The following is a 12,357-nucleotide window of genomic DNA, read 5'->3' on the forward strand; positions in this document are numbered from 1 at the left end:
GACCCACGACCACCACCGTCACCTTCCAGACCCACGACCACCACCGTCACGTTCCAGACCCACGATCACCACCGTCACCTTCCAGACCCACGACCACCACCGTCACCTTCCAGACCCACGATCACCACCGTCACCTTCCAGATCCACGACCACCACTGTCACCTTCCAGACACACGACCACCACCATCACCTTCCAGACCCACGATCACCACCATCACCTTCCAGACGCACGACCCCCACCATCACCTTCCAGACGCACGACCCCCACCATCACCTTCCAGACCCACGACCACCACCATCACCTTCCAGACCCACGACCACCACCATCACCTTCCAGACCCACGACCACCACCATCACCTTCCACCACCATCACCTTCCAGACCCACGACCACCACCATCACCTTCCACCACCATCACCTTCCAGACCCACGACCACCACCGTCACCTTCCAGACCCACGAACACCACCGTCACCTTCCAGACCCACGACCACCACCATCACCTTCCAGACCCACGACCACCACCATCACCTTCCACCACCATCACCTTCCAGACCCACAACCACCACCATCACCTTCCACCACCATCACCTTCCAGACCCACGACCACCACCATCACCTTCCAGACCCACGACCACCACCATCACCTTCCAGACCCTCGACCACCACCATCACCTTCCAGACCCAGGACCAGCACCATCACCTTCCAGACCCACGACCAGCACCATCACCTTCCAGACCCACGACCAGCACCGTCACCTTCCAGACCCACGACCAGCACCGTCACCTTCCAGATCCACGACCATGATCAGCACCTTCCAGACCCACGACCACCACCATCTCCTTCCTTTCTTTCTTTTTCAATCTTTTTATTGAGTTTCATATATAAAAAAAATAACATAACATAATATTGAATAGGTTGTACATACATTAGGCTTGAAATTGAATTAATAATAAGATATTGGTATCTTATTAAAATATCAGCAAAAAAACATCATATAATAATCAATCAAACCTATATTGATTATATATGAAAAAGGATAATCACTAAAAGAAGGAAAAGAAAAAAAAATGTAAAAAATATATATAAGAAAAAAAATAAACCTAAACTAACATGGGCAATAATAACAGTTTATATGTACATGATAGTGTCAAGAACTCCAGAACTCCAGAACTCCATACCAGAACAAGAATAAAAAGAGAAAAGGTCTGGAAAAGGCCAAATTAACTCATATGAAAATGTCGGATAAATGGTCCCCAGGTTTCTTCAAATTTAATTGATGGATCAAAAATAGTGCTCCTAATTTTTTCTAAACTCAAACAAGAAATAGTTTGAGAGAAGCTCTGAAACGTGGTAGGAGGATTTACTCTTTCCAGTTTTGTAATATAGACCTTCTGGCCATTAGGGTTGCAAAGGCAATCATTCGTCTAATTGAAGGGGAAAGTCGACTACCATCATCATTTGGTATACCAAAAGTTGCAGTAATAAAATGGGGTTGTAAATCAATATTCCAAACTGAGGAAATGATAGCAAATATGTCCTTCCAATAGTTATATAAGGTGGGACCATCACCTTCCACTACCATCACCTTCCAGACCCACGACCACCACCATCACCTTCCAGACCCACGACCACCACCATCACCTTCCAGACCCACGATCACCACCATCACCTTCCTGACCCACACCACCATCACCTTCCAGACCCACGACCACCACCATCACCTTCCACTACCATCACCTTCCACTACCATCTCCTTCCAGACCCACGACCACCACCATCACCTTCCAGACCCACGACCACTACCATCATCTTCCAGACCCATGACCTCCACCATCACCTTCCAGATACACGACCACCACCATCACCTTCCAGACCCACGGCCACCACCATCAACTTCCAGACCCACGACCACCACCATCACCTTCCAGACCCACGACCACCACCATCACCTTCCAGACCCACGACCACCACCGTCACCTTCCAGACCCACGACCACCACCGTCACCTTCCAGACCCACGACCACCACCATCACCTTCCAGACCCACGACCACCACCATCAACTTCCAGACCCACGACCACTGGCATCTAGAAGGATGAGACCAGCAGATACTGGGAACACCACCACTGGGAAATCCCCCTCCAGGTCACTCACCATCCTGACTTGGAAACACATAGCTGTTCATCATCACTGTTTCAGAATCATGTAATTCCCTCCCTAACAGCACTGTGGGAGTACCTACTCCTCAGGGACTGCAGTGGTTCGAGAAGGCAGCTCATCACCACCTTCTCAAGGGCAACTAGGGATGGGCAATAAACGCTGGCTTAGCTGGCAATGCCCCCATCCCATGCATGAACAAGAAAACTCTGCCACTCTGCCAACGCGTGTCTGAAGGTGACCGAATCTCAGGGTGGCTGGGTGGGGGGGCAGGACCGGGCAGCTGGTGTCTGAAGGTGACCGGATCTCAGGGTGGGTGGGTGGGTGGGGGGGGCAGGACCGGGCAGCTGGTGTCTGAAGGTGACCGGATCTCAGGGTGGGTGGGTGGGGGGGGGCAGGACCGGGCAGCTGGTGTCTGAAGGTGACCGAATCTCAGGGTGGCTGGGTGGGGGGGCAGGACCGGGCAGCTGGTGTCTGAAGGTGACCGGATCTCAGGGTGGCTGGGTGGGGGCAGGACCGGGCAGCTGGTGTCTGAAGGTGACCGGATCTCAGGGTGGGTGGGTGGGGGGGGGCAGGACCGGGCAGCTGGTGTCTGAAGGTGACCGGATCTCAGGGTGGGTGGGTGGGGGGGGCAGGACCGGGCAGCTGGTGTCTGAAGGTGACCGGATCTCAGGGTGGGTGGGTGGGGGGGACAGGACCGGGCAGCTGGTGCCTGAAGGTGACCGGATCTCAGGGTGGGTGGGTGGGGGGGGCAGGACCGGGCAGCTGGTGTCTGAAGGTCAGACTGGTGTCTGAAGGTGACCGGATCTCAGGGTGGGTGGGTGGGGGGGGGGGGCAGGACCGGGCAGCTGGTGTCTGAAGGTGACCGGATCTCAGGGTGGGTGGGTGGGGGGGACAGGACCGGGCAGCTGGTGCCTGAAGGTGACCGGATCTCAGGGTGGGTGGGTGGGGGGGGCAGGACCGGGCAGCTGGTGTCTGAAGGTCAGACTGGTGTCTGAAGGTGACCGGATCTCAGGGTGGGTGGGTGGGGGGGCAGGACCGGGCAGCTGGTGTCTGAAGGTGACCGGATCTCAAGGTGGGTGGGTGGGGGGGGGGGCAGGACCGGGCAGCTGGTGTCTGAAGGTGACCGGATCTCAGGGTGGCTGGGTGGGGGGGCAGGACCGGGCAGCTGGTGTCTGAAGGTGACCGGATCTCAGGGTGGGTGGGTGGGGGGGCAGGACCGGGCAGCTGGTGTCTGAAGGTGACCGGATCTCAGGGTGGGTGGGTGGGGGGGCAGGACCGGGCAGCTGGTGTCTGAAGGTGACCGGATCTCAAGGTGGGTGGGTGGGGGGGGGGCAGGACCGGGCAGCTGGTGTCTGAAGGTGACCGGATCTCAGGGTGGCTGGGTGGGGGGGCAGGACCGGGCAGCTGGTGTCTGAAGGTGACCGGATCTCAGGGTGGGTGGGTGGGGGGGGGGCAGGACCGGGCAGCTGGTGTCTGAAGGTGACCGGATCTCAGGGTGGGTGGGTGGTGGTGGGGGCAGGACCGGGCAGCTGTGCCGTTTCTTCTTAGGGCCTCTATTGGTCGGGGTCGGCCGTGGATGTTGCGTCCCAGCCAGGGAATAGTGATAGGCAAGCCAGGGCAGTCTGATATGGAGAGCCAGCTCTTGCCCTTGCAGCAGACTCCCCCTCTCCGTGCAGCTGACAAATCCAAAGGAACGGCAGGGGCAGAAACATTTTGGCACCTGCGCTGTCACAGGAGTTGCCGGTCAGCGTTGAACTCAACCCAGCTCCGGATTTTTCCTCCGGGGATTTACTCCCGAAGCCTTTCCCATGAGAGGACACAGCCACAAGGCAGCGGAGGTTTGAGTTCAGAGTTTTACTTCTCCTGGATGAGCCCCAATTGTCCAAAGTTAATTTCTCATCAAAGTATAGGACTCTGAAATTCTTCATTTCTCCGGGTAGTCACTGGGTCGAGACCCAGTTTGAAGGCACCAGTGCCTTGAAACATCACATAACCCTCGCAACAGACCCCATGAACGATCAACTCCATCTCCTGGAATCTGTGTAAAGTAAATAACAGCCCTTTTGTTAATTAAAGGCGTTTTATAATGAATACAATGTGGATTGCAGTGATGTTTGGCCAGAGCGACTCATAGTTCAGAGTAAATTCATTATCAAATACCATACACAATACCAAATACCATACACCATACCAAATGCCATTCACCATACCGAATACCATACACCATTCACCATACCGAATGCCATACACCATTCACCATACCGAATGCCATACACCATTCACCATACCGAATACCATACACCATTCACCATACCGAATGCCATACACCATTCACCATACCGAATGCCATACACCATTCACCATACCGAATACCATACACCATTCACCATACCGAATACCATACACCATTCACCATACCGAATGCCATACACCATTCACCATACCGAATACCATACACCATTCACCATACCGAATACCATACACCATTCACCATACCGAATGCCATACACCATTCACCATACCGAATGCCATACACCATTCACCATACCGAATGCCATACACCATTCACCATACCGAATGCCATACACCATACCATACACCATTCACCATACCGAATGCCATACACCATACCATACACCATACACCATACCGTACATCATTCACCATACCATACACCATACCGTACATCATTCACCGTACCGAATGCCATACACCATACACCATTCACCATACACCATACATCATTCACCATACCGTACATCATTCACCATACCATTCACCATACCGAATACCATACACCATACCGAATACCATACACCATACCGAATGCCATACACCATTCACCATACCGAATACCATACACCATACCGAATGTCACCATATACAACCCTGAGATTCGTTTTCTTGTGGGCATTCATAGGAAGATAAAGAAATACAATGGAATTTATGGAAACTAAAGACCAGTGTCAAATAGAAGCATAGGTAAGTATTAAATATGAGAGATTGTGCAGATGCCTGAAATCCAGATTAACACACACAAAATGCTGGAGGAACTCAGCAGGTCAGGCAGCATCGATGGAGATGAATAAACAGTCGACTTTTCGAGCTGAGACCCTTCTTCAGGACGGGAAAGGAAGTGGGGAGGGTGGGAGGGAGGAGGAAGATGCCAGGATGAAAAGATGGGGGGAGAGGAAGGAGGACAGCTGGATGGGAAAGGTAAAGGGCTGGAGAGGAGATAGTGAAGGAGGAGGGGGCCCAGGGTGAAAGAATAGGCAGGTGAGAAGAGGTAGAAGGTCAGAGTGGGGAATGGTGTGGGGAGTGCAGGGCAATTTGATCTCTGGAAGGGGAAAGCAATATTCCTGCCATCAGGAGGTCACCCAGTCAGATTATAAGGTGTTACTCCTCCATCCTGAGGGTGGCCTCACCTTTGGCACCGGAACAGAAATGAGAGCCCCCACCCCCCCCCAAAGCTGAGGATGGGTCTGACCGATGTGGAGGAGGCCACATTGGGGGAGCACCAGATTCAACAGCAGATTCACCGGTGAAGTGTCGCCTCACCTGGAAGGACTGTTTGGGGCCCTCAATGGAGGTGAGAGAGGAGCTGAGTGGACGGGTGTAGTACTTGGGCCACTTGCAGGGATAAGTGCCAGGAGGGAGATTAGTGGGGAGAGATGGAATGGGCAATGGAGTCGTGGAGGGAGCGATCCTTACGGAAAGCAGAGACGGAGGTAAAGATATGTCTATTGGTAAACAAATACTATAGGGTACATGAATTCAGAGGGTCGTTGTCAGAGAGGACTACAGCACAGAAACAGGCCCTTTGGCCCATCTAGTCCATACTGAACCATTAATCAGTCTAGTCCCATCAACCTACACCCAGAACATAGCCCTCCACACCCTTTCCATCCATGTACCTCTCCAACGTTCTCTTAAACATTGAAACCAAACTCAAAACCACCACTTGTGCCGGCACTCTCACCAGCCTCTGAGTGAAGAAATCTCCCCTTCAGTACTTAAACTTTCACCTTTAGCCTGTGACCTCTAGTTGTGGTCCCACCCAACCTCAGTAGAAAAAGCCTACTCACATTTACCCTGCCTATGCCCCTTATAATTTTGTAGGCCTCTATCAAATCACCCCTAACTCTCCGACACTCCAGGGAATAAAGTCCTCAGCTATTCGATCTTGTCCTGCAACTCAGGTCCTCAAGTCCTGGTAACATCGTTGTGAATTTTGTGAATTCTTGTGAATTTTCTCTGTACTCTTTCCAAGTTATTTAGATCGTTCCTGTAGGTAGGATTCGAGGATTCAAAGTATGTGTAAATTATACAACCTTGAGATTTTTCTGCGTACAGGCAGCCATAAAACAAGAAACCCAATTACAAAAATGAAGACCAACCCCCAATGCACAGAGAAAGAGGAAAAAAGCACAAATCATGTTGACAACAGAAGCAAGCAACAGCATTTCGAGCCAAAATTGAGTCTCGGACCATCCAGAGAAGGCCCAAAGCCTTGGTCTCAGTTTATCACATTAGCAGGGGAAATTGCTGCAAATCTCGCAGACATGAAGCACAGCAGCCGGAGCAGTCCGACAGCCTCGGTGCCACGGGGAGAGGAGTGAACGTCGTGGGAAACCTTCGCCTCCGATCCCAACACCCTGCCTTTCCGGTCGGTCCAAACCGGCGTTTAAATTGTCCAAAAGCCGGATCGTACCTCGCATTAGAACCCGGGCCCCAGGGGCGTGATACGCTCTGGGCCCTAGACCTCGCCGCCCAGCCCGGAGCCGTTCTCGACCTCTCCGGATCGGCTCGGCACTTACAGCGCACCCGGGTCAACCGGAGGGGCATCGAAACTCCTCCTCACTCCATCTCCGAAGGTGATCCCGTCGCAGGCACGTTAAACTTCGACTTTGGGACGCACCAGCACGGCTCATCCCCTGAGTCAGCTTCGCCTCGGCTCGCGGCGTTCGTTTACCACCCCTGTTACTTCAGGAAAGGTCCTAACTCTGTTTTTAGCCAGATTCCTTTCCCTTTGAACTCCCAGTACGCAGTTGCTTGCCACCTTAAACCAGACCAGGTAGGTGACCAAAATTGCGCATAATTCTCCAGAAAGTCTCAGACAAGTTGGACTGAACATACCATCTCAATGCATAGAGTTATAACGGCCAATTTGCCAAAATATTTCTTTATGAACGTATCTACTTGTGATGCCTCTTTCAAGGAATTATGGACCTGTGTTCCCAGATCCCTTTGTTCTACCGCACTCCTCAGTGCCCCACCGCTCACTGTGTAAGTCCTACCCTGGTTTGTCCCCCCAAACTGCAGCACCTCGCTCTCGTCTGCATTAAAATCCGTCTGCCGTTTCTCCAGCTGATCCAGATCTCACTGTAGCCTTCCCCACCGTCCGCCACATCCCCAATCCTGCCGTCTTCCGCAAAGTTGCTGATCTGGTTTACCACGTTATTGTTGACACAGACGACCAACAACAACGGACCCCAATACCGATCCCTGCCGCACTCCACTGGTCACAGGCCTCCAGTCAGCGAGGCAACCCTCTACTCCCACTCTCCGGCTTCTCCCACTAAGCCAATGTCTAATCCAATTTACTCCCTCATCCTAAACGCCAAGCGACTGAACCTTCCCGACCAGCCTTCCATGCAGGACCTTGTCAAAGGCCTTGCTAAAGTCCACGTAGACAACATCCACTGCCTTGCCTTCGTCCACTTCCCTGGTAACTTCCTCAGAAACACTCAGGAGGATTGGTTAGACAAGACCTACCACACACAAAGCCATGCTGACTATCCCTAATCAGTCCCTGTTGATCCAGGTACTTCGTGATATGACTCTGGAAGAAAGAGGCTAGATAGATCTTCTTTCCAGCTTCTCTGCAAAACTGATCCGGCTGTAATAACCCAACTGTCCCTGCACAACATCCGTTAAAAAGTCTTTCATCGAGTCATAGAAAAGTCCAGCACAAAACAGGCTTTTCAGCCCACCTAGTCCATACTGAACGATTTAAATGGCCTACTTCCCTCCTCTGCACAGCACCATCCAGAGACAGAGAAGCAGCTTCAGCGGCAGGTTGCTGTCAATGCAATGCTCCTCAGACAGGATGAAGAGATCATTACTCCCCAATGCCATTCGGCTCTACAATTCAACCACCAAGGGCAAGACATGTTAAACTGCAGGGGTTAGAACTGAGCTTAAGTTACCACTCAATGCACTTTAGTAAACTATTTAAGAACTTTTTAAAAGCTATTTATTAATGCTTTTTGGGAGGGTGATTTTAGATGCATATCATATTTATACTGAGTTAAATACTGTATGTAATTAGTTTTGCTACAATAAGTGTATGGGATACTGGAAAAATGTTGAATTTCCCCTTGGGGATGAATAAAGTATCTATCTATCTATCTATCTATCTATCTATTTGCACCGGAACCATAGCCCTCCTTACTGCTACCATTCATGTACCTATTCAAACTTATCTTAAACCATAAGACCATAAGACATAGGAGCAGAATTAGGCCATTCAGCCCATTGACTCTACTCTGCCATTTCATCGTGGCTGATCCAATTTTCCTCTCAGCCCCAATCTCCAGCCTTCTCCCTGCATCCCTTCATGCTCTGACCAATCAAGAATCTAGCAACCTCTGACTTGGCCTCCACAGATGCCTGTGGCAAAGAATTCCAGATTCACCACTCTCTGGCCAAAGAAGTTCCTCCTCACCTCTGTTCCAAAACAACGCCCCTCTATTCTGAGGCTGTGTCCTCTGGCCTTAGACTCCCCCACCATAGGAAACATCCTCTCCACATCCACTCCATCTGTGTCCTCTGGCCTTGGACCCCCACCATAGGAAACATCCTCTCCACATCCACTCCATCTGTGTCCTCTGGCCTTGGACCCCCACCATAGGAAACATCCTCTCCACATCCACTCTATCTGTGTCCTTTGGCCTTAGACTCCCCCACCATAGGAGACATCCTCTCCACATCCACTCTATCTGTGTCCTCCAGTCCTAGACTGCCCCACCATAAGAAACATCCTCTCCACATCCACTCTATCTGTGTCCTCTGGTCCTAGACTCCCCCACCAGAGGAAACATCCTCTCCACATCCACTCTATCTGTGTCCTCTGGTCCTAGACTCCCCCACCAGAGGAAACATCCTCTCCACATCCACTCTATCTGTGTCCTCTGGTCCTAGACTCCCCCACCATAGGAGACATCCTCTCCACATCCACTCTAGCTGTGTCCTCTGTTCCTAGACTGCCCCACCATAGGAAACATCCTCTCCACATCCACTCTAGCTAGGCCTTTCACCATTCTAGTGAATACAGGCCCAGAGTTATCAAATGCTCTTCATATGAGAAGCCATTCAATCCTGGAATCATTTTCATGAAACTCCTTTGAACCCTCTCCAGTTTTAGCAAACTCTTTCTAAGATCAGGGGCCCAAAGCTGCTCACAATACTCCAAGTGAGACCTCACCAGGGCTTATACAGTCTCAACATTATATCCTTGCTTTTATATTCGAGTCCTCTTGAAATGAATGCTAACATGGCTTTTGCCTTCCTCACCACAAGCCCAAACTGCAAATTAAGCTTTAGGGAATCCTGCACAAGGATTCCCAAGTCCCTTTGCACCTTAATTTTTTTTTTGTTTTTTCTCTCCATTTAGAAAACAGTCAACCCTTTCATTTCTTCTACCAAAGTGCATGACCCTACACACCCCAATACTATATTCCATCTGCCATTTCTTTGCCCATTCTCCTAATCTGTCCAAGTCCTTCGGTAGCCTCTCTGCTTCTTCAAAGCTACCTGCCCCTCCACCTATCCTCATTTCATCTCCAAACTTTGCAACAAAGCCATCAAATCCACCATCTAATTCATCGACGTATAATGTGAAAAAGAAGCGGTCCCAACACCGACCCCTGTAGAACAGCACTATTCACCAGCAGCTAACCAGGAAAGGCTCCCCTTATTCCCACTCTCTGCCTCCTGCCAATCAGCCACTGCTTTATCCATGCTAGAATCTTTCCTGTAATACAACGGGCTCGTAGCTTGTTAAGCAGCCTCATGTGGCACCTTGTCAAAAGCCTTCCGAAAATCCAAGTACACAACATCAACCGATTCTACCTTTGTCTATCCAACTTGTTATTTCTTCAAAGAATTCCAACAGATTTGTCAAACCTTGCTGTCTGCGCCCTATTTCATCACATGCCTCTAAGTACCCTGAGACCTTACCTTTAATAATCCACTCCAACATCTTCTCAACTACTGAGGTCAGACTGTCTGGCCTATTGTTTCCTTTCTTCTGCTGATCTTCCGTCTTGAAGAGCGGAGTGACATTTGCAGTTTTCCAGTCTTCTGGAATCTTTCCAGAATCTAGTGGTTTTTGAAAGATCATTACTAATGCTTCCATGATCTCTTCAGTCACCTCTTTAAGAACCCTGGGGTGTACACCATCTGGTCCAGGTGACTTATCTACCTTCAGACCTTTCAGTTTCCAAAGAATCTTCTCTCTGTTAATGGTAACTTCACACACTTTATGGCCAGTGACACCTCGAACTTTCACTACACTGCTAGTGTCTTCAACAGTGAAGACCGATGTGAAATACTTATTCAATTTGTCCACCTTTTCCTCGTCTCCCATGACTACCTCTCCAGCATCGTTTTCAAGTGGTCCGATATCTTTTCCCGCCTCTCTTTTACACTTTATGTATCTCAAGAAACTTTTGGTATTCAATATCATTGGCTAGCTTACTTTCATATTCCACCTTTACCTTCTTAATGACCTTTTAGTTCATTTTTAAATGCTTCCCATCCTCTACCACTAATTTTTGCTCTGTTTATTCTTTGACTTTTATGTTGATTTTGATTTCTCTTATTAGCCTCGGTTGTATCATCTTTCCTCTAGAATATGTCTTCCTCTTTGGGATGTACATATCCTGTGACTTACAAATTTCTTCCAGAAATTCCAGCCATTACTGCTCTGCCATCATCCCTGCCAGTGTTCTTTTCCAATCAATTCTGGCCAACTGCTCGCTCCTGGCTCTGTAATTCCCTTTACTCCACTGTAATACTGACACACCTGACTTCAGCTTTTCCTTCTCAAATTTCAGGGTGAATTCGATCACATGAAGACGATTTTCCCCGAAGGGTTCCTTTAATTTAAGCTCTCCAATCAATTCCGGTTCATTGTACAACACCCAGTCCAGAATAGCCGATCCCCTAGTGGGCTCAACCATGAGCTGCTCTAAAAAGTCGTGGCACAGGCCCTCTAGAAATTCCCCTCCTGGAATCCAGCACTAATCTGATTTCCCAAATCCCCCTGCCCATGAGTATTGTAACACTGTCCTTTTGGCACAGATTTTCTTTCTCCTGTTGTAGGCCACATTCTTACTACTGTTTGGGAGGGGGACACAGGGGCTTTATATAACTCCCATCAGGCTGTTCTTTTAACCCTTGCAGTTCCTTAGCTCGGCCCACAATGATTCAACACCTTCCCAACCCTATGTCACTTCTTTCTAATGCTTTGATTTCATTTTTTTACCAACAGAGCAATGCGGCCCCCTCTGCCTGACCTTCCGATACAAAGTGTACCCTTGATCATTAAGCTCCCAGCTATAACCTTTTTTTTTTGCTTTCTCTGACTGAAACCTCAGTTCGCTGAAGCCTCGAAGAGTTAAAGCCTCAAGATCACCACTCCGACTCTGTGAAAATGTTAAAATTAAGCTCACGCGCACCACTTGCACTGACGCCCACTCGCATGACCCTCTGAGTGAAGAAGTTTCCCCTCATGTTCCCCTTAAACTTTTCACCTTTCACCCTTAACCCATGACCTCTGGTTGTAGTCCCGCCCAAACTCAGTGGCAAAAGCCTGCTTGCATTTACCCCGCCTATACCCCTCATAATTTTGAAAACCTATATCAAATCTCCCCTCATTATCCTAGGTTCTGGGGAATAAAGGTTGAACCTATTCAATCTTTCCTCTAACTCAGGTCCTCAAGTCCCTGTAATATCCTTGTGAATTTTCTCTGCACTCTTTCAGTCTGATTGATATCTCTCCTGTGACCAAAACTTCACACAATACTCTCAGTTAGGCCTCACCAGCATCTCGTACCACTTCAACATAACATCCATCTCCTGTACTCAATGATTTATGAAGATCAATGTGCCAAAAGCTTTCTTTACGACA

Source organism: Hypanus sabinus (genome assembly GCF_030144855.1).
Source record: "Hypanus sabinus isolate sHypSab1 chromosome 24 unlocalized genomic scaffold, sHypSab1.hap1 SUPER_24_unloc_16, whole genome shotgun sequence".
Taxonomy (NCBI): Eukaryota; Metazoa; Chordata; class Chondrichthyes; order Myliobatiformes; family Dasyatidae; genus Hypanus; species Hypanus sabinus.